Genomic DNA, 21,494 nt, shown 5'->3' on the forward strand with positions numbered 1-21,494 from the left:
AGATCTCTCGCGATCTATCTATATATATTTATTTATATATATTACAGGGTTAGGATTTGCTGGACAGATGCTGCGGCTGACTGCTGCTACTGGCCGGATGTCTGAGACATTGGATATATTTCGTTTTCTGAGAGATGGAAACAGTTCACGTGGTTACACAACTAAAAATAGGAAATTAATTCCAGTACTGTTGCTGGGTAGATTTGTATATAAATAGGCCTCTTTGACCCTATGAAGGGCTTGAAGTTGGATTTCAGTCAAGCAGTCATTTTTGAGGATACACATCTTAGATTCCCTGAACAGAACCCCCAGATGCTTCCTGTCAGTTGACCATGTGAAGGGTTTAATTTGGCTTTCATCCAATTGGTTAGTGATGAGGAAACACATCTTTGATTCACTGCACAGAACCCCCAGCTGCTTCCTGTAAATGACATATGGTATTCGAGTCTCCTTGACGGCAATTGGCTGGCTTGCTGCCGAATAATATTTGGCATGAATATTAACTTGGAACAAGGTAGGATTTAACTATGTGAACATTAAGCTATTTCGCTGCGCTCTTACAATAAAGAAGCATTTTGCATGGTCAACATAGAAAGAAGGATTTCAGGCAAATTCCATACTCACAATATAATAAAATAGCATCACACAAAAACGTATCCATATGTTATTTAATTAGAATTATTTCCAAATAAAGATAATTCTAGATAATTCAGCACGTTGGTTCAGTACTGCACGAAGTGTTCGAGAGAAACTTTACTGACCCCACACCCACGTTGTAATGAGATGAATGGGATTCGCAAAGTAAATACAAAATAGGTGGAATTGACTCCAACCCCTGCACTTCCTTGAATATTCTCATAGAGTTCAGTGTCTCATTTAAACTAAGGTCTCACTTACTACTGATTAGCAGCCACGCACTCTGCAGTTCAATTTGTTACTGATTTGGATCTCTGATGAATCCCTCTCATAGCCTGGCTACGAATGGGCCGAGACACGTCCAGTTTGCGATCTGTGTCAGCGTCAGATGAAGCATTTATTCTTGCGATATTCGGTAACATACCGCTAAATCCTGATACACTGCGTTCCTGATACTTTTGCACAGTCGTTAGTTTTAAATTAGCTGTAAGGATTTGGACGCCGCGGTTTGCTGATCGCATTATCCGGTCTAATTCACGATCATCTCTTTATACAAAGAAAACTGATCTGAAGCGGGCGGGACGCACATGCTTATGTTTCTCTGTCAATTCACACCTTAATTATCAGGCAAGCAGAATTATTTTGCAGCAAATTTCAAACGGCTGTCTTCACGTCACAGATTTGGGGGTAGTTAGTGAAATTCCATAATATATATTTGGGTAATGTGAAGGGTTTCTCCTCATCTCCGGACCCAAATCGTGTAGTTATAGCCATCCGCATTGTGAGTCGAATCACATTAACCAGCTCCCGCATTCAGATACATAGTTCTAATGTAATTAATGAGACAGGGTGTATTTTATTTGTACCGAGTGATGGGATAGAGAGGGGGAGATTGAGTAACACATACTGGCAAGCTCCTTAGACCCTGATAATGTAATTTCATCCTAGCGATTTACATTTCATGTGAAGTAGTGTGGAAATAAAGGGATTTCATTGACATTCCAGATGTGAATCCATTCTGTTGTTGATGTGGAAGGTGTGACGCGGATGCAGTAACCACCTCTATCAGGGAATCAATAGGTGGCGCTGATACCCTCGTCACATTCTACCGTGTATTTAAATGCCTGAACTGCTTTCGAATGTATTGTGCAAATTGTTATATGAATAAAGTGTATTTTGAAAAAAACAAAGTATTTAAATGCCAGTCACTGGGACTGCAATACTGAGTGAGTTCTTGTCAGAACCATTTACCACACATTGCCAGGAGAATGAGGTGGGCAATTTCTCTCAGTCTGCTGCTGGATTGATTATCCCGTGAGTAGTTTTTATTGTCCAAGTCGCTCACTGTTAACTTTTCAGTGTTAGTCTCTCTCTAAAATGTTGCAGAGTCAGGAATCATTTCTCCAGGAATAACACTCGTGGTTTTTGATTTTTTTATATAGGTGTCCAGTCGGATGTCGTGTTGACTCAGCCACATGTAAAGATCAGGAGGCTCCCTGAGATTGACTGGAAAACCAGTGGTTTCAATCTTGGCAGCTATCGGATGTATTGGCTACGACAAGTTCCCGGACAGGGGCTGGAGTGTCTGGCTCATTACTTTATTTCATCAAGCAATTACTACGCCCCAGGAATCGAGAGCCGATTTGCTGCAACCAAAGTCACTTACAACAGTATCTTCGTTTTGGACATGAAGAATCTGAGGACAGGAGACACCGCCATCTATTACTGTTCAAGTCACGCTGGATATCTCGACTATTGAGGGCAAGGGACCATGGTGACAGTAAGTGCAGGTAAGAAACATTCACTCGTTCAGCATCTGTTGTATTTCGGCCTCTATTTCATATTTCTGTTTATTTTAATAATTATTTTGTTCACTGAAACTTGAGTTCGGTCGATTCTGTAGTGAAACTTTTTGCACTGTTTCATTTGACTCTGATGGAAAGGGTTTATAGAATTAACTTGATTACCTGTGAATAAAATGCGGGTTGAGCGGTTGAGCCTCTGAATGATGTGATTTGGTGTTTATCTACTGATGAGATTCTGTGTCTGGGTTACTTTAAATACCTAACGGTTGTTAAACGCGTTGGCGTTTCTACAATGTTCAATCTCGGTGACATCCAATTGCTACAGGTTGTCTGATCATTTGCAAGCATTACTTGTTTGAATGTCTTTGTAAGTAGGTTGTAGGCAGAAACAGATAGCGTTCGAGGTTAAAAATAATTTAAAGATATTTCATTTATTTTTTATTGGTGTCAATTTATTGATCGTATGTCCACAAATACTCATTTAATACCTGAAATTTTACACTAATGAACAACTAAATAATTAACGCTTCTGCAGACTGAATCAGCTTTAAATTAATATTACATAAATCATTATACCGTAGTAACATTTCTAAAATATGCTATCATGTCAATATTAATGTAATAATCACGATGCGGCTTCTCAAATGTCTTCTGCACACTAGACACAATTAACGTGAGTGCAACGTGAGGCAAAGTTTAATTATCTATGATATTAATTTAATAACATCATATTCCTTTCTCTGTTTTGTTCATTTTGATGAGTGTTTTCTTAATAGTTATCTCTTTATTTTGTACTGATTAATTCAGAGTTTGTATTAAATTATGAATTTTATACGAGTTATAAATTGCAGTTTGTCATTTTATTTACAGTATAAGATTGAGGATACTGATTAAACTCGACAACCCAGCTTTAGTAACCATACGGTGTTGCAGCCCATCGTTAATTAGTGAGAGGAACCACGGCCAGTGTTTGAACTATTTCGAACGCTGAAAATAGACGGAGTTTATATTATATCAGAGATTTCGGAAATATGGATCGTTTACGAGTGTGCAGGTAGAGAGCAGGACAGTATTAGAAGTTAGTGCTCATTTAAAATTATTGATATGTGATTCTATTTAAGTAAAAATAATGTTGGTCTGAATGTATTCAGCTATTAATACGACGTATAACATTTAAATATTGAAAAAGTATCACGTTAAGTTAATTAATTTAAACCCTAATATTTCACAAATTACCAGGCAGAAACCGGATTAAAATTAATATTAAATAATGTTATTATAATCAGCATCAGCTGACGTGAATATTAACTTAGAGTATAATATCAGTGCTAATTCATTAACCATAAATGACGTCCCGTAATTGTGCTGTATGCTGGCCAGGAATACTGTTAGTGAAAATTTCAATGGCTGGAAAGAATTTTAATTATGTCTAAAATTAATTTAGGAATCAACATATGTCTTACACAGCTGTGTTCAGCTCGATAAGGTGTCAGATTTTAATGGATTATCTTCGTGTTTTCTCTCGATGATTTGACAGTTTATATTTAATTATGAACTTATATAAACCCAGCGGATAATCGGTTTTCAACGTAAATTCTCCTTTTTGTTTAACTTCTTCCTATGTCACTGAGTCCCGTGATGTGAACAGCAAATTACTCTGGAATCGGAATTACTTTCATATACCTGTTTTCAGCGAATCTTACTTATATCCTTTGAATTCTATTTGAATTGTTGGAAGTCGAAGAGAGTTTTTCAAATGAATATCAGTTTAATTTCAAAGAAGGTGCAGACTCGACGTAATCGGAAATTAACAAGAGATCAATTAGAAATGAGCTTCATTGACATTGACAGAGTGAATAGATCTATCCGCTGATGACACGGTTGTTGCGTTGTTTGTGTCTATTCTGTTTCTGTGCGCCTGCTCACTGTGTGCGAATCAAGAATTCTCCTGATTGGTAGTAAACCTTCTGGTTTGTGCTCCTGTATTAATGGTGTGCAATTTAACGCATTTATTTCAGGACCTTTTATCTGTGAGTAACATTGAAAGGCCGACTTGAGAAATGAGATCATTAACGCAGTGCGTGACATTCAGAAGGAGCAGTTCAGAAACACTGCTGGTACACTGTAGAACGAAAGTTAATCAGTTTCTAACCCGTGCCGTACCTATCATGCGAGTGTTTGATTCGACTCTCTTTCTAACGAGTGATGTACCTGCCTTGAGAGTGATTGAATCGTCAGAGTCGAAGAGAATGCACTCTATATCCTTACACGGAGTATCTGACAGGGGTGATTACCCGGAATTTTACTCTGTATCCAACCCTTGCTACACCATACTGGAGTGTCTGACAGGGCAGGTAAGCGGGAGATTTAATCTGTAGGCACCTGTTGCTATACCTGACTTCAGAATTAAGACAGGGCTTACTCTATATTATCTGTCCTGTAACTGCCCCAAGAACATTTTGCCCCAGAGTGTTCAAGGGACCTTAAGCTGCATCCAACAATAAACTGCGAGTGCTTCAGACAGATATATACAAATATATCGTTTCATTGCCCAGATGAAACGGATCATTAATTGATTTAGCATCCTATCTGGAACAATATCCAATTTTAATGAATTGATCCATTTTAAACATTTTCAGTATCAGAAAATAATTGAATGAGATTGGTCTGATCTTGAGCCGACTTTCACATCAAACAGTTTCAGGAAGTGACTGTGTAACGCTCCAGAAAACAGCGCCTGTTCTGATCTGATGGGAGTCTGGAAGTTATTTTGAAATTTTCACTGGAGAATGCCAAGGTTCCCGCTCCAAATATCCGTTATGGGAACGTTATGTTTTAAAGCATTTTTCATTCAGTTATTTTTTTAACAGGGTAACAGGCAGGGACAAACTCGGGAAAGATGCAGCTTTTGGCGCAGATCAAAACACAAGACACAGAGGCATTGAACTGCACTTCTCTGAACCGTTTAAAGAGATACAGTCAGCCTGCGTTGAGTCGTCATTCAAACTAAGCTTTAAGCCTTTATAACAGGAACCGATTGACTAAATTGCGTCAAATTTCGCAGCTCCGTTTATTTTAAACATCATCTTTCATTATAAAAACACTTTTAAAGTAAATATTTTCCAGGTGTTCAACACTAATAAGGGTTTCCTTCCATTGAGATTTGTCTTTGTTACTCCTAGACTGCCATTAACTAGACTTGACTATTCCAACGCACCCCTATCTGGCCTCCCACGTTCCACCCCAAGTAAACTTGAGTTCATCCAAACCTCGGCAGCCCGTGCCCTAACTCGCACCAAGTCCCGTTCACCCATCACCCCTGTGCTTGCTGACCTAAATTGGCTCCCGGATAAGCAACATCTCCATTTAAAAATTCTCATCCTTGTTGTCAAATTCCTTCGTAGCCTCGACTCTCCCCATCTCTGTAATCTCCTCCAGCAACTCCCCCCCGATATATCTGTGCCCCTTTATTTCTGCCAACTTGAGGATCCATGATTTTAATTGCTCAAACATTGGTGGCCGTGCCTTCAACTGTCGAGTCCCTAAGCTCTGCATTTCCTTACCTAAACCTCTCCGCTTCTCTTTCCTAATTTACGACGCTTCTTAAAACCTACCTCGTTTGTCAAGCTTTTGTTCATCTGCCCAAATTTCTCCTCATGTGCCTTAGTGTCAATTGTTGTATCTTATAACCCTCCTGTAAAATGCCTTGGGACGTTTTACTACGTTAAAGGCGCTATATGAATACACGTTGTTATTGTTGTTAGATAAGGAAGAACCGATGCTGTTGAGTGGTGTAGAATCTCAGAGTACATAATGGAGCATTTTGGCCCGTCCTGTCAATGCCGGCTCTGAAAGAGCGTTCCAAATTCGTCCAACACATCCTTTTTTCCTTATGAACCTGCAAATGAGTCCTCTTCAAGAACATTTCTCTTGCCTGGTGCATTCCAGAAATTATTAGCACTCTGAGTGAAAAAAAAATTACCCTCATTTCCCCTCGTATTCTTTTGCAATTATTTTAAATCTGTGACCTCTGGTTACTGACCTACTCGCTGGAGGAAAACGTTTCCCCCTACTTGCGCTGACAAAACCTCTCCCAATTTTGACAACCTCTATTACGTCTTCCCTTAAGCTTCACTGCACTGAGGAGAATATCCCATTTTCTCCAATCTATCTACACAACTCGAGTCCCTCATCCCTGGTGTAGTACTGGTAAACCTCCTCTGTATCCTTTCCAAGGTCTTGACATCATTCCTAAATTTTGGTGCCAGAATTGTATAGAACGCCCCAGCTGAGGCCGAACCCGTGATTTCTAAAGGTTTAGCATAACTTCCTTGTTTTTGTACCCAATGGCCATATTTACAAAGCCAAATGTCCCACGCGTGTTCTTAACAGACTTAGCAAATTGTCCTGCAAACTTCAACCATCTGTGAATATGCACACCCAAATATCTCTGGTATTGCATCCTATCAAAATAGTGCCACTTAAATTAGCCTTCCTCTCCCTGTTGCTCCTCCAAAATTGCATTCCTTCACACTTATCCGCAATAAATTCCATCTGCCATGTTCCTGTCCATTTTACCAATCCACGTGTGCCCTACTGAAGTCGGCTACTATCTTGCTCATTACGTTGCCAAGTTTTCAATCATCAGCGAACTTCGAAATATTACTCCCTATACCCAATTCCAGGTTACTTTGAAATAACAGGAACAACAATGGTCCTAATACCGACAAATGAGGGAACCCACTGCATATTTTTTCCAGTTAAGAAAAAAAACATACTTTCACCAGTACACTCTGCCTGCTATCGATTTATAATGTTTAAGGAAAACCAGTGTTAGACAGTGTTACACCTATCCACATGTGTAGATAATGGTCGCTACACACAGTAGCCAGTGGTGATTGTAATGACGCAAAAAGCAGTGCCTGTTCTCACTAGTGGGAGATCGGAAGGTACTTTGGTAAATCTCAAGAGAAACTTCCAATTAACCGGATTGTGGGATTGTTTCTTGTTGTTAATTGAATGGGAGGAAGGATGAGAGGCGGGAGATTTCCGTTCTATAGAATGGGAACAGAGCACACATCACAGTGCACTGAAGTACTTAAACATGGAGAAGGCAAGAGCTCAATTCGAACCAGTCCCGATTCATCTAAAGTTTGAATCTTAGAAACTAGGCGGCGGAAATGTTCCCTGTTGAATTCTGTGGTTGCCAAGTTTCGAGTTTTTTAATAATTTTACAAGTTTGTTTATGCTGTTACTTTTGAAGTACTGTTAGGGAAACGCAGCGATCAGAACAGCGCGCATATCCAAAAACCTCAATGAAATAGATGACTCGAAGTGGTGTTGATTGAGAAACAATAACTGGCCGAAATAGCAGGGAACGTCTTTGCTCTTGTATTGTATGATCAATTGACAAATACTTTATTGACATGATGTGAAAACGCTCTTATTTTTGTAAGTGAGATGTAGTCCTTACTACTAGGGGGATCAAGGGGTATGGCGAGAAAGCAGGAATGGGGTACTGAAGGTGCATGTTCAGCCATGAACTCATTGAATGGCGGTGCAGGCTGGAAGGGCCGAATGGCCTACTCCTGCACCTATTTTCTATGTTTCTATGTTTCTAAGTTGATAGAGCCCGACAGAAATGACAGAAGCTCAAACGCTGATGTAGTTTTTGATCGGCACACGATGGTGTTGGGTCATCCTGCAGTCAAATTTCGAGTTGTTTGGTCATTTTATTAGCACGGTTTGCAGAGTGTGACTTGGTCAATTGGCCAATCTTTCCCAGCGACACCGTCTCCTCGCACCCTCTACGCCCTGCTCTCCTCCTGTGAACAACCCAGCACTGGCGGCCCCGTCACCTACCGCTGTTTGGCGATGGACTACTTCCCGGAAATCACCAGCCTTTCCTGGAGGAAAGATAAAGAGCCGATCACCACTGGATTGAAGACCTACCCGTCAGTGCTCATTAAGAAGGATACCTACACCCTGAGCAGCCAGTTAACCATCACCGAGTCAGAGGTGGGGAGCAGCACAATCTGCTGCGAGGTTCGACGAGCTGGGTCAGTCTGGAGCACGAAAATGCCAGGTTAGTGTTGGGGGATACAGCAAGGAGTGGGAATCTGTGAAAAGCGGATAATTTATGTTCAACCTGTATAGAACCTTTGTTATACCAAACTTAGAGTACTGTGCCCAGTGCTAGTCTCAATATCAGACTTGATGCGCCGTGGAGAGTTCTGGTCTCCATAGCACACTCGATGAGCTGTGCAGAGTTCTGGTCTCCATATAACACTTACAGTGCCATGCACAGTTCTGGTGTCTGGAAATGCCAGGTTAGTGTGAGTCTGACAGTAAAGAACCTGTTAAAATAAAAGGTTACCTTGCATTTCTTAATCCATTTATTTTGCTAGAAATGTCAACAACATGTCTTCTCTGGAAGACCCTGAACGTGACATTGTCTCTCCAACTGTTATCCTCACCCTGAGTTCCAGTGGAGAAATCACCAGCAGCAGATCTGCAACCGCCGTGTGTTCAATCATCGATTTCCGTCCAGAGGGAGTGACCGTGAATTGGCTGAAGAAGGGACAACTCATGGATTCGCACTTTGTCTCCTCTCTCGTCTATGAGGTGAACGGGAACTTCTCGGCTGGCATTCCCTACCAGGGAATGGTTCGCCCGCTCGATCTCTACCTGCCAGGTCTCTCATCAAGGTTTCACCCAAAAGCGAAGCTTCACCAGATCTCCAGGTACGAGGAGCAAGCCCCGGAAGGCCATTCTCTACGCTGAACTCAAACAAAGTTAGGACTTTTATTGGAATTAATACACAATGTAGAAACAGTTCTAATTTACAATTATGCTGTTTGTGTTTTTCTTATTCATTCATGGGACGTGGCCGTCACTGGCAATTCTAATGCCTATTTCTAATTACACTTGTGAAGGTGGCAGTGAGTAGCTTTATATAACTGAGTGGCCATTTCAGAGGACAGTTAAGTGTGATGCACATTGTTGCTCTGGAGGCACGAATAGGCCAGACCGGGTAAGTTCGGCAGCTTTCCTTCCTTAAAGGATATTAGTGAACCAGGTGGGATTTTACGACAATCCTGCCGTTTCCTGGTGACAATTTCTGATCCTAGTATTTGATTCCAGATTTATTTAAGTAAGCGAATTTAAATTCCACAGTCGCCGTGGTACAAATCATGGCTTGAGATCATTAGTCCAAGCCTCGGGATGACTGGGCCAGTAACATACCAACTATGCCACCATTCACGTTCCAATCTAAGTGCTGAATGAGGGTCCCTCACAGTTCAAGAATCCATCAGTTTGTCAAAGAAGGATTCCCTCTGCTCTGATGTCAGACATTGAGTAAGGTATCCTTGGGCTCACGTTTATCCTCAGCTGGTGGGTCATATGTTTAGAGATGTTTGTGATCCTAATGGAATGGGTAGGGTAGATGGAGACGAAATATTTCCTCTGGTGCCGGAGTCCAGAACAAGGACGTAACATTAAAATTAGAGCCAAGTCGTTTCATGGTGATATCAGAAAGCAATTCGTCACACAAAGGATAGTTGAAATAAGCAACTCTCTCCTCGAAAAAAAATCTGTTGAATTTGGGAGTCAATTGAAAATGTCAAAATTGAGATTGATAGAATTTTGTTAGACAAGGGTAATATTGGTTGCAGAACTAAGGTGGGTAGATGGTGTTGAGGTGTAGGTCAGTCCTGATGTAATTGGATGGCGGAACATCCAATTGGAGGCTGGATGGGCTGAATGACCCAGTCCTGTTGCTCTATTTTTATTACTGCTCTGCGGTCATATATCCCTCTGACTCTCTCTTAAACAGACATGATAAATGCTCGCTAATGACCAGAACTTCTTCATATCGGCAACGCATTTTGTCAGCTGTGGCTCAGTGGGTATCACACTGACCTCTGAGTTATAAAGTTATGGGTTCATCGCCCACTCCAGAGACTTGAGCGGAAATCGAAGCTGACACTCCAGCGCAGTACTGAGGGACGAGACGTTAAAACGAAGCCCCGTCTGCTCTCTCAGTTGGACGTAAAGATCAGGGGAGTTATCCCCGATGTTCTGGCTAATATTTCTTCCTCCATGAACCTAACAAACGAACAGATAATCAGGCCATTACCACATTGCTGTCTGTGGGAGTTCCTGTGCGCAGATTGGCTACGGCAACCCTCCATTTCAACAGCGAATACATTACATAAGTATTTTATTGGCCGTAAAGCGCTTTGAGACATCCGATGGTCGAGGAAAGCGCTATATAAATGCAAGTCTTTCTTTCAAATTACTCTCCGCCACAAAAAACACCTTGGAACTCCATTCTCCGGACCTTTCAGTTCTATTCTCCCTGGGACTGCAGTCGATTCCTGCAGCTTTTCATCGGCCGAACAATCGCAAAGAGACGCCAGAAAATTGCATTTGTTATCTGTTGCACCTAAAGTCCTGGCTTTGATTCGACACTCGATTTTAACCAATGTAATTTTCGCGTAGAGCTCTGGACCCTGGGGGCGGAGCCATTATACTGAGCGGAAATGCGTTCGGACACAAGGGTCTATAGATGGGCAGAAAGGAGCAAGGGGTTTCAGGAAGAAATCAGCCCGTAACACAACTGCGCTCGAATTGCTTTACCTTTTTACGCCGGGTATGTCCTTCACAGTCCATTACAGGTGATTCTGGGTGCAAATGCACAGGAAATGTTAGAGTTTCCCGGAATCCGTCCCAATTCGTTGTCCTTGCAATAACGATGGTGTTAAAGCAACGGCGCGAGGTTGATATCTCAAAGGTGATTTATTCTCCTTGGGAGAGTGAAGGCTAAATACTGGTGTCCTGATTCTGAAAATTGAGCGATACTTGACTTTCATTTCTGCTTCACAGATCATAACCAATGCAACGTGCCACACAACTCTGTCCTGCAGCCGTCACTAGAACAAATCTTACTGGAGGCGGCGGTGACATTAACTTGCGTCGTGTCTAATGATCCTTATGGGGCCACCGTGTCCTGGAACCGGGAAAAAGAGACTTTGACATCAGAGATTTGCCCTCCAATCCGGAGAGGCTCCCAACAGCGTGACCAGCAGCGTAAACATCCCGACACAAGCCTGGCTGAGTGATGAGCCATCAGGATATGCCGCCTCCTATCAGAGGTTCCATCCACGAAGAAAAGGGTGAGCGGCATGCATGCTTGTAGTAACAAATGTAGCAACGCTGTGACTGTTTCCGGTGCGTGTGCCTGGGTCAATTCCTTCCCATAAGTGTTGTAATAGACTTCTCTCTGAACGCAATTGCTCATTCCACTAACTAAACCCTCCGAGACCTGAGATGGTTCATTTATCGGGAAGCTGGATCCGTACACGAGGGAAAAAGAAATAGAAGGACATGCTATTATTGCGTACGGTTTTGGTTTCCATATTTACGAAAGGATATACTTGCTTGGGAGGCAGTTCAGAGAAGGTTCACTCGGTTGATTCCTGGGATAAGGGGGTTGCCCTATGAGGAAAGGTTGAGCAGGTTGGGCCTCTACTCATTGGAGTTCAGAAGAATGAGAGGTGATCTTATCGAAACGTATAAGATTATGAGGGCTCTTGACAAGGTGGATGCAGAGAGGATGTTTCCACTGATGGGGGAGACTAGAACTAGGGGGCATAATCTTAGAATAAGGGACCGCCCATTTAAAACTGAGATGAGGAGGAATTTCTTCTCTCAGAGGGTTGTAAATCTGAGGAATTCGCTGCCTCAGAGAGCTGTGGAGGCTGGGTCATTGAATAAATATAAGGCAGAGATAGACAATTTCTTAATCGATATGGGGAGTGGGTAGGGAAGTGGACCTGAATCCATGATCCGGATCAGCGATGATCGTATTAGATGGTGGAGCAGGTTCGAAGGGCGGTATGGTCAACTCCTGCTATTATTTCTTATGTTCTTCTGTTCGTATTACAGTTAGATGAAGTAAAGTGGGAGGAGGCTCGTATGGAGCATAAACAGCAGCAACGACCAGTTAGGCCGAATGGTGTGTTTCTGTGATGTAAATTGTATTTAATTTTCCAGTCCAACTCTTCATTCTCCCACAGAGAAGGATTGCATCCCCCTCTGCTCCGGGCAACTATAAACCGACAGGCCACACAGTGGGGTGGGGGGAAGGGAGTCGGTTAGAATGCAGCACAAAGCACATTTCTCTCACATCTAACCGCCGGATTCATTGTCTCTGAGATTCTTCAGTTTATTGACCATTAGTTTAATTGTGCTGCAGCTAAAGGTCTGCGGGAACCGTCCGTGTCTGTCCTCCTGCCCTCGACAGAAGAAGTCTCCACTCAGAGGTTGGTCAGCCTCACCTGCTCAGTGAGACGTTTCTCCCCCCGAGAAATCTTCATCAAATGGACCGTCAATGACAAGCCGGTGGATTCCGGCAACCACCAGAACACCGAGTTGATAGCGGCAGCTCGTTCTTCGTGTACAGCCTGTTATCCATTGCAGCGGAGGAGTGGGCCAGCTCTTGTGTGGTGGGACATGAAGCGATCCCCTTGAAGACCACCAGCAGAACGGTCAATAAATCCAGCGGTAAAGCGAGTTTTGTGAACATTTCCCATTTCCCGGATGGACACCGCCAATTCTTGTCAATAAGAGTCTCTCGATTGCATCGCAGTTCTTCAATACAAACCCAATAATGGCCTCTTCTTCCAACCGCTCAATTAATTTTGCTTCCCATTTTTGCCAAACGAATGCTGTTTGTCTGAAGCAGGATATTTGCCGGTCTCGGGCCCAAGGCTAGTAAAACCAGCGCTCCTACATCAAATGCAACACGTGTTAGAGACAGAGTGAAGCTCTTTCATGAGCAGATTCCTCCAAGTAACTTCTTCAGCTGGGGGAATCTGAAAAGTTCCCATTTCCGACAGACAAACGCAGCACATTTAAATCTCGATGTCAAAACAGAAAGTGCTGCCTGTTCCGCTGAGATTTCCAGCACGTTCTGTTTTTATTTCAGATCGCAGCAAATTCACTTTGCTTTTGTAAATTCCGACGTCCCTGTTTCTCCATCCCTTCAGAATTGGGGCCAGTTTCATTTTGCAGAATTGCACCCTCTGGGATCTGAAATGAGGGCCACACACGAACACGAGCTGTACCTCCCACTGCCCCAGCAGAGAGAGGGGAAAGGGAAGTTGTTAATCCACTTCCCCAGCAAAGAGTGCGGAAACCCACCCCCCCCCCCAGCACAGAGAGGGGAAAGGGAAGTTGTTAATCCACTCCCCCAGCAAAGAGTGCGGAAACCCACCCCCCACCCCCCCAGCACAGAGAGGGGAAAGGGAAGTTGTTAATCCACTCCCCCAGCAAAGAGTGCGGAAACTCACCCCCCCCCCCCCCAGCACAGAGAGGGGAAAGGGAAGTTGTTAATCCACTCCCCCAGCAAAGAGTGCGGAAACCCCCCCCCACCCCCCCCACCCCCAGCACAGAGAGGGGAAAGGGCAATTGTTAATCCAATATAATTCTCACTCCCCCGCCAGAGAGAAGAGAAAGGGCCATTACTAACCCACTGTAGATCCACTCCCCCAGTTCAGAGATGGAAAAGGGCAATTGTTAAGCTATTGTACCCCCACTACCCCACCAGAGAATGGTGAAATGGCAAATGTAAATCCACAAACCCCCACCAGAGGGCAGTAAGCCGCTTTCTTTTATATGGACTCAGTTGCCATTAGTACAAAGGCAGCTTGTACCTCAGTGTTCGAAGATTAGAAGCTTGCCACATGAGAATTAAAGTCTAAAATAACTACTTGTACAATATAATACCTTTAAGTAGGATTTGGGGCGAACTGATTCCTGTTAATCATAAAGAAACCGATTGAATTTTCACCGTCCAGTCTAAACTGAATCCTCTGTGAGTTTCTTACGGTTGTGTCTTTGTGTTTATCAGGCGCATCCATTGAATTGCTACATTTCATCGACTGATGTTACATTCTATCTCACACAAAACACATTCATTCCTGCTCGGGGATGAATGCGTCTAAGTGTATTTGTATGTTGTGTAAGTTTGTGTGTGTGTTTCCATAAATGCACAATTACACATAAACAGACACATTCTTACATAGAAACACACACATTAACACACTGACATAGAATATTACACATTCGCAGAATGTAATGCACACCGTCAGTCTCAGATCCAGTTATTGGCATTGTTTGAAACATTGAACAAATGTAAAAATACACTTACACGCACATGCACATGCACACAAACAGACACACTTACACAAAGCACATGTAAAAAGATAGTTATATGCAAACAGTCACAGGCTTAATTAAAAAACATTAACACACTTACGCTAACTATTGCACAAAACGCGCACACCTACATAAAAGCGCGCACACACACACATAAACACACATACTTACTGAAATAAACACGCACAAATTAACACACTCACATGAACAAACAAACATCAACTAAACTAAAAGAAGCGATAGTCATATAAAAAAAACACAAACACTAAAGCCTACACACATAAACCTCAGGCTATAGACGATGTAGATTAAAATGCACTTTTTAAGTGGACACAGTCTCCAATAATTGTATTGAATAATCTGCTGTGTTCATGACACCTCAATACTCTCTATCCTGGTCAAACACAAACACTGAATCACGTTTTTTTGAAAACTGTTCAAAGTTAATATTGTTCAAAGCTTGGCCTTCAAAAATAAACAAATAAGATTGGAACTGACATCCGATTTCTCATCCTGCACCCTTGAGAGTCTGCAAATAAGTAGCCATCTAATTATTCTGTTAAAATAATCGTTATGAATCAGAAAACCTTCTTCGTTATCTCACTGCAATATTTCCGAATGACAGATCGGAGGAAATTGAACGTAAATACATTAGCTTCTGACAATGAAGAGAAAATCTAATTATGTACAGCACGAAATGTGCGCAGATCATAAAGAAAGGATGACTGGCTGCGGAGTTAGGAACAGAGATAGGTTGCTGAGAGTGATCAACTTAACACAAGCTATACATTGAAAATTAAATTAGAATCATAGAATCATAAAATGGTTACAGCACCTAAGAAGGCCTTTGGACCCATGTCAGCACTCTGCAACAGCGCTCCAGCTAGTCCCACTCCCAGCCATTCCCCTTGGCACTGCAATTTGTTTTCTTTCAGGTAATTATCCAAACACTTTTAAAGCAGTGTTTGTGTCAGCATCCGCCACACTTTCAAAGGCAGTTCATTCCAAAATCCTAACCACTCGCTGTGTAAAGAAATATTTGCCTTTGACGCCTTTCGTTCTTTTGCCAATCACCTTAAATCGGTTTCCATTGGTTCTCAACGCTTCGGCCAATGGGAAACGTTTCTCTCTCTCTACTCTGCCAGACTGCTCATGATTTTGAACACCGCGATCAAATCTCCTCTCAAATCGCCTCTGCTCCAAGGAGAACAAGTCCAGCTTCTCCAGTCTATCCAATTAACTGAATTGCCTGATCCCTGGAATCATTCTCGCAAATCTTTTCTGTACCCAGTCTAAGGCCTTTACAGCCTAACCAAAGTGCGGTGCCCACAATTGGACACAATACGCCAGTTGAGGCCGAACCAATGTTTTACACAGGTTCATCAGATTCTAGTGCCGCGTATTTGTCAATTCTTATCCCACCCAGCATCTCCTCTACCTCCTCCTTTACTCTGCCTTTAGCAGCATCTTCTTCCTTGGTGAAGACTGATGCAAAGTACTCATTTAGTACCTCAGCCATACCCTCTGCCTCCTTGCGCGGGTCTCCTTTTTGATGCCTACTCGGTCCCACCCCTCCTCGTACTACCCGTTTACTATGTATATGCCTGTGGGAGACATTTGAATGCCCTTTTATGTTAGCTGCCGTTCTATTCTCATACACTCTCCTTTCCACTCTTATTTTCACGTTGACGTGCTTTGACCGTTCTATATTTAGGCTGATTCTCAGATGAATTCTGGACCTGACATCTGCCATACGCACTCTTTTTCTGCTTCAGCTTACTCTCTATCACTTTCGTCATCCAGGGCGCTCTGATATTAATTGCCCTGCCTTTCCCCTAGTGGGAATGCACCTCGACTGTACCAGTCTGTAAAGAGATTTCCTCTTTAAAGGCATCCCATTGTTCCACAGCAGTTTTGCCTGACTACCTTTGAATCCAATTCACCGGGCCAGATCCATACTCATCCCGCTGAAATTTGCCTTCCTCCAATTAAGTATTTTATTCTAAATTGCTTTCTGTCCTTTTCCATAGCTTAATCGAAATCTTACAATACTATGACCACTGTTCCCTAAATGTTCACCTGCTGAGACTTGCTCCACTTGACTTACCATATTCCTCAGAACCAGATCCAGCAATGCCTCCTCCCTCGTTGAGCCAGAAACATACTGATTCGTGATCGGTATTGAAATGTATCCTGGAATGTAATGTGAATGTAAACCTGTTCTCATCTGCATTTGCACAGTACTACATGTAATGTGATTTACGGATTGTACTAAACTGTACCTTGAAATGAAATACACGCTAGTGCATTGTATGGAACTGCTGTCAGCATCCAAACAAATTGTATGGAATTGCTTATCGCAAGGTACTGAACTATTTTCCAATGTACTGTGAAAATTTTATATGAATAAAGTATATTTTTGAAAAAAAATAAACATACTGATCAAGAAAGATCTCCTGAACACACCAGAAATTCCTTCCCATCTCTGCCCTTTAGACTATCATCACAGTCTATATTCGAATAGTTGAAGTCCCCTATTATCACTAATATACTGTTCTTTACACTCACTGTAATTCCTCTGAAAATGTGGTTATGCATATTTTTCCCACTAATTGGTGGTCTGTAGAATGCAACAAGTTGTGTAATGACACCTTTATTATATATTAACACTAACCAAATAGATTCTATCCTTGACCCTTTCAGGACATCCTCTCTCTCCAGCACTGTATCATTCTCCTTGACCAATACTACGCAATACTTCCTATCTGTCCTTCCCTATCTTTCCTGAACACCATCTAAAATCACGATGTGGGAACATTATTATCTTTGGATGGCTGAACTATCATGGATTCACCCCACTGAGACCTCCTTTATTCTGTCAGATGGTGATGGGAAGAATGTAACCATGGAAATGACTGATCCAGTCCAGGTCGGTGATTGGAGCGTGGGCAGATGCAGCAGGACCGGCGAGATCGGGGCGAAGGAGCCGCGAGAGACGGTAGAGGGATATGATCGGGGCCTAGGGGAGCGTGAGTTCGGGGCCAGGGGTAGCACGGGCCCAGCCCACACTGTGCGATATGTGTGCGCGCTAGGTCCGTACAGTAGAGCAGGTCTCCAGTCGTCTTGGGTGACTCTTGCCACTGGACCAAGGACTAGCTCTGTCAAGCCCGTGAGGTGGCCCACGTTAAAAAAATCCATGCACAGGCATCTTCCACCATTCAGGATGTAGTTCGGGATCTGGAATATTAGGTCCTTCATTGGAACACCTGTGAACTTATCCTTTTTTGGCGTGGAAGCAAGTCATTCTCGTTTCAAGGGACCACCTATGATGATGATGATATCCAGGAATATTTAATACCCAGTCCTACCCGTTTTGAGCCAGGTCTCCATTGTTGTGGCAACATCATATTCCCATCCGGCTCTTTGCATCTGCAGCTCAACGACCGTGTTTACTATGCTCTGTGCATTTAGAAAGTAGAGAATAAACTAATACCTTGAGTAAAAGAAAAAGGCAAGGTAATGATATATCCTTATTTCACAAACGATCTGAATATACTTCCGCCTCTATTACATCCCTTAGATTCCTCAGACCATGTGTTGATTGAAGACGATGAAGACAAGAACGGCAACATCTGGAGAATCGCTTCCACATTCATCATCCTGTTCTTCCTGAGCATTTCCTGCAGTGCTGCCGTCACTCGAGAGAAGGTCAGAAGGTTCAATCCACTCACACTTGGATCTCACTAAAGCAGTTTGACAAATCTCTAAAAGCTTCATTGACCAAAAGAAAATACCCCGAGATGAAAGCCTCAGACCATTAATCTCCGCGACATTCTTTTATCTCTCTTCTACAGGTCAAGTGAACGTTTGAATTTCGGATGTGGTGGGGTTTCCCCAACTGCTTATTAACATCTCTGTGTCATGAGAATAAAATATGTCCTCTCGGTGATCCCCACAGTCAAACGCCTTCAGTTAATAGATACGAATCTGTAGCTGAGAAATTTAGAAACGGGATTTCCGTCCTTCTGTTTGAAATGTGTGAGATAACCATGGCTATAATGTAAATGTATCTCAGAGTTTCACCGTTATTTGACTATTTTTTTGTGTAAATAAGTCACTTTTCTCGTTCTTCCGTCACAATTATGGCCTTGCTTGAGCCCATGTTTTCTCTCTCTGGTTCCAGTGTTGGCTGGACTGACATATGAGGAGAGACTGGATCAACTGGGCCTTTATACATTGGAGTTTAGAAGGATGAGAGGGGATCTCATAGAAACATATAAGATTCTGACTGGACTGGACAGGTTAGATGCGGGAAGAATGTTCCCGATGTTGGGGAAGTCCAGAACCAGGGGTCACAGTCTAAGGATAAGGAGCAGGCCATTTAGGACTGAGATGAGGAGAAACGTCTTCACTCAGAGAGTTGTTAACCTGTGGAATTCTCTACCGCAGAGAGATGTTGATGCCAGTTCATTGGATATATTCAAGAGGGAGTTAGACAGGGCCCTTGCGGCTAAAGGGATCAAGGGGTATGGAAAGAAAGCAGGAAAGGGGCACTGAAGGAATGATCAGCCATGATCTTATTGAATGGTGGTGCAGACTCGAAGGGCCGAATGGCCTACTCCTGCACCTATTTTCTATGTTTCTATGTTTCTGTTCCAGTTGTACATATAGCTGACAGCTCAGACCTTCTGTAGTCGGATCGTAATATGATGTTCAATTGTTATATTCACTGTGTGTTAACGTTTCATAAATTACTCTTTAAACTGTTTGCTGTGAATTGTTAATAAATGCGGAATGACAAATGGACTAACTTCGACTTTGCTGAATTCCTTTCTCCAATGCTGCCCCACACCACTACTTTATCCTGTATCATACATTGTTTTATATTTCCCAGACCGGTAGCTTTAACCCGTCCTATCTTGGTTTTGTTTGACTGTAATCGCTTCGGTTAGGTAACCACTGCGCCAGTCAGTGTCCCATCAGAGTTAAGATAGCTTTACCTCAGACTTGTTATGTCAGGCCCCAGAGATGGAATGACAGCACTGTGACCTCGTAGTCCCGTCTAATATTATGGTCTGTTACAGTCACAAGCCAGGTGCTATTAAAGAGCAGTGTTCTATTAAAGAGCAGGGCGATGCTCCATCATGGCTTGATATATTACAATACACTCTTGGAAAGTGTGAGGTTATGCACTAATGCAGAAAAAAATCAAAGAGCAAGTTATTATTTAAATGGAGAAAGATTGCAAAGTGCCGCAGTACAGCGGGACCTGGGGGTACTTGTGCATGAAACACAAAAGGTTAATATGCAGGTACAACAAGTGATCAGGAAGGCCAATGGAATCTTGGCATTTATTGAACAGGGGATGGAGTATAAAAGCAGGGAAGTCTTGCTACATTTATACCGGGTATTAGTGAGGCCACACCTGGAATACTGCGTTCAGTTTTGGTTCCCATATTTAAGAAAGGATTTTTGGAGGCAGTTCAGAGAAGGTTCACTAGTTTGATTCCGGAGATGAGGGGGTTGACTTATGAGTAAAGGTTGAGTAGGTTGGTCTCTACTCATTGGAATTCAGAAGAATGAGAGGTGATCTTTTAGAAATGTATAAGATTATGAGGGGGCTTGACAAGCTGGATGCAGAGAAAATGTTTTCACTAATAGGGGAGACTAGAACTAGGGGGCATAATCTTAGAATAGGGGATCGCCCATTTAAAACTGAGATGAGGAGGAATTTCTTCTCTCAGAGGGTTGTAAATCTGTGGAATTCGCTGCCTCAGAGAGCTGTGGAAGCTGGGTCATTGAATAAATTTGAAACAGAGATAGACAGTTTTTTAACCGATAAGGGAATAATGGGTTATGGGGAGCTGGCAGGGAACTGGACCTGAGTCCATGATCGGATCAGCCATGATTGTGTTAAATGGCGGAGCAGGCTCGAGGGGTCGTATAGCCGACTCCTGCTCCTATTTCTTATCTTCATATGTACATGGCAGATTCAAGCTCCCTCCACACTGTCCCATCAAACACTTGCAGGGCAGGTAGATTATGGCTTAGATAGAGAATAAAGCTCCCTCTACACTGTCCCATCAAACATTCCCAGGGCAGGTAGAGTATGGCTCAGATAGAGAATAAAACTCCCTCAACACTGTCCCATCAAACACTCCCAGGGCAGGTACAGCACAGGTTAGATACAGAGTAAAGCTCCCTCTACACGGTCCCATCAAACAGTCCCAGGACAGGTACAGTATGGGTTAGATATAGGGTAAAGCACCCTCTACACTGTCCTATCAAACACTCCCAGGGCGAGTACAGCACAGATTAGGTGCAGAGTAAAGCTCCCTCTACACTGTCCCATCAAACACACCCAGGGCGCGTACAGCACGGGGTTAGATACAGAGTAAAGCTCCCTCTACACTGTCCCATCAAACACTCCCAGGGCAGGTACAGCACGGGGTTAGATACAGAGATAAAGCTCCCTCTACACTGTCCCCATCAAACACTCCCAGGGCAGGTACAGCACGGGGTTAGATACAGAGTAAAGCTCCCTCTACACTATCCCATCAAACACTCCCAGGGCATGTACAGCACAGGTTGGTTACAGAGTAAAGCTCCCTCTACACTGTCCCATCAAACACTCCCAGGGCAGGTACAGCACGGGGTTAGATACAGAGTAAAGCTCCCTCTACACTGTCCCCATCAAACACTCCCAGGGCAGGTAGAGCACGGGTTAGATACAGAGGAAAGCTCCCTCTACACTGTCCCATCAAACACTCCCAGGGCAGGTACAGCACGGGGTTAGATACAGAGATAAAGCTCCCTCTACACTGTCCC

The 21,494-nt window shown here is 42.9% G+C and overlaps 1 pseudogene; it reads left to right on the forward strand.

The window, feature by feature from the left end:
- The first annotated feature begins 1,904 nt into the window (after positions 1-1,904).
- On the forward strand, positions 1,905-18,514 carry LOC139235283 (Ig heavy chain C region, membrane-bound form-like; annotated as a pseudogene).
- The last annotated feature ends 2,980 nt before the right edge of the window (positions 18,515-21,494 follow it).

Source organism: Pristiophorus japonicus, chromosome 23 (genome assembly GCF_044704955.1).
Source record: "Pristiophorus japonicus isolate sPriJap1 chromosome 23, sPriJap1.hap1, whole genome shotgun sequence".
Lineage (NCBI taxonomy): Eukaryota > Metazoa > Chordata > Chondrichthyes > Pristiophoridae > Pristiophorus > Pristiophorus japonicus.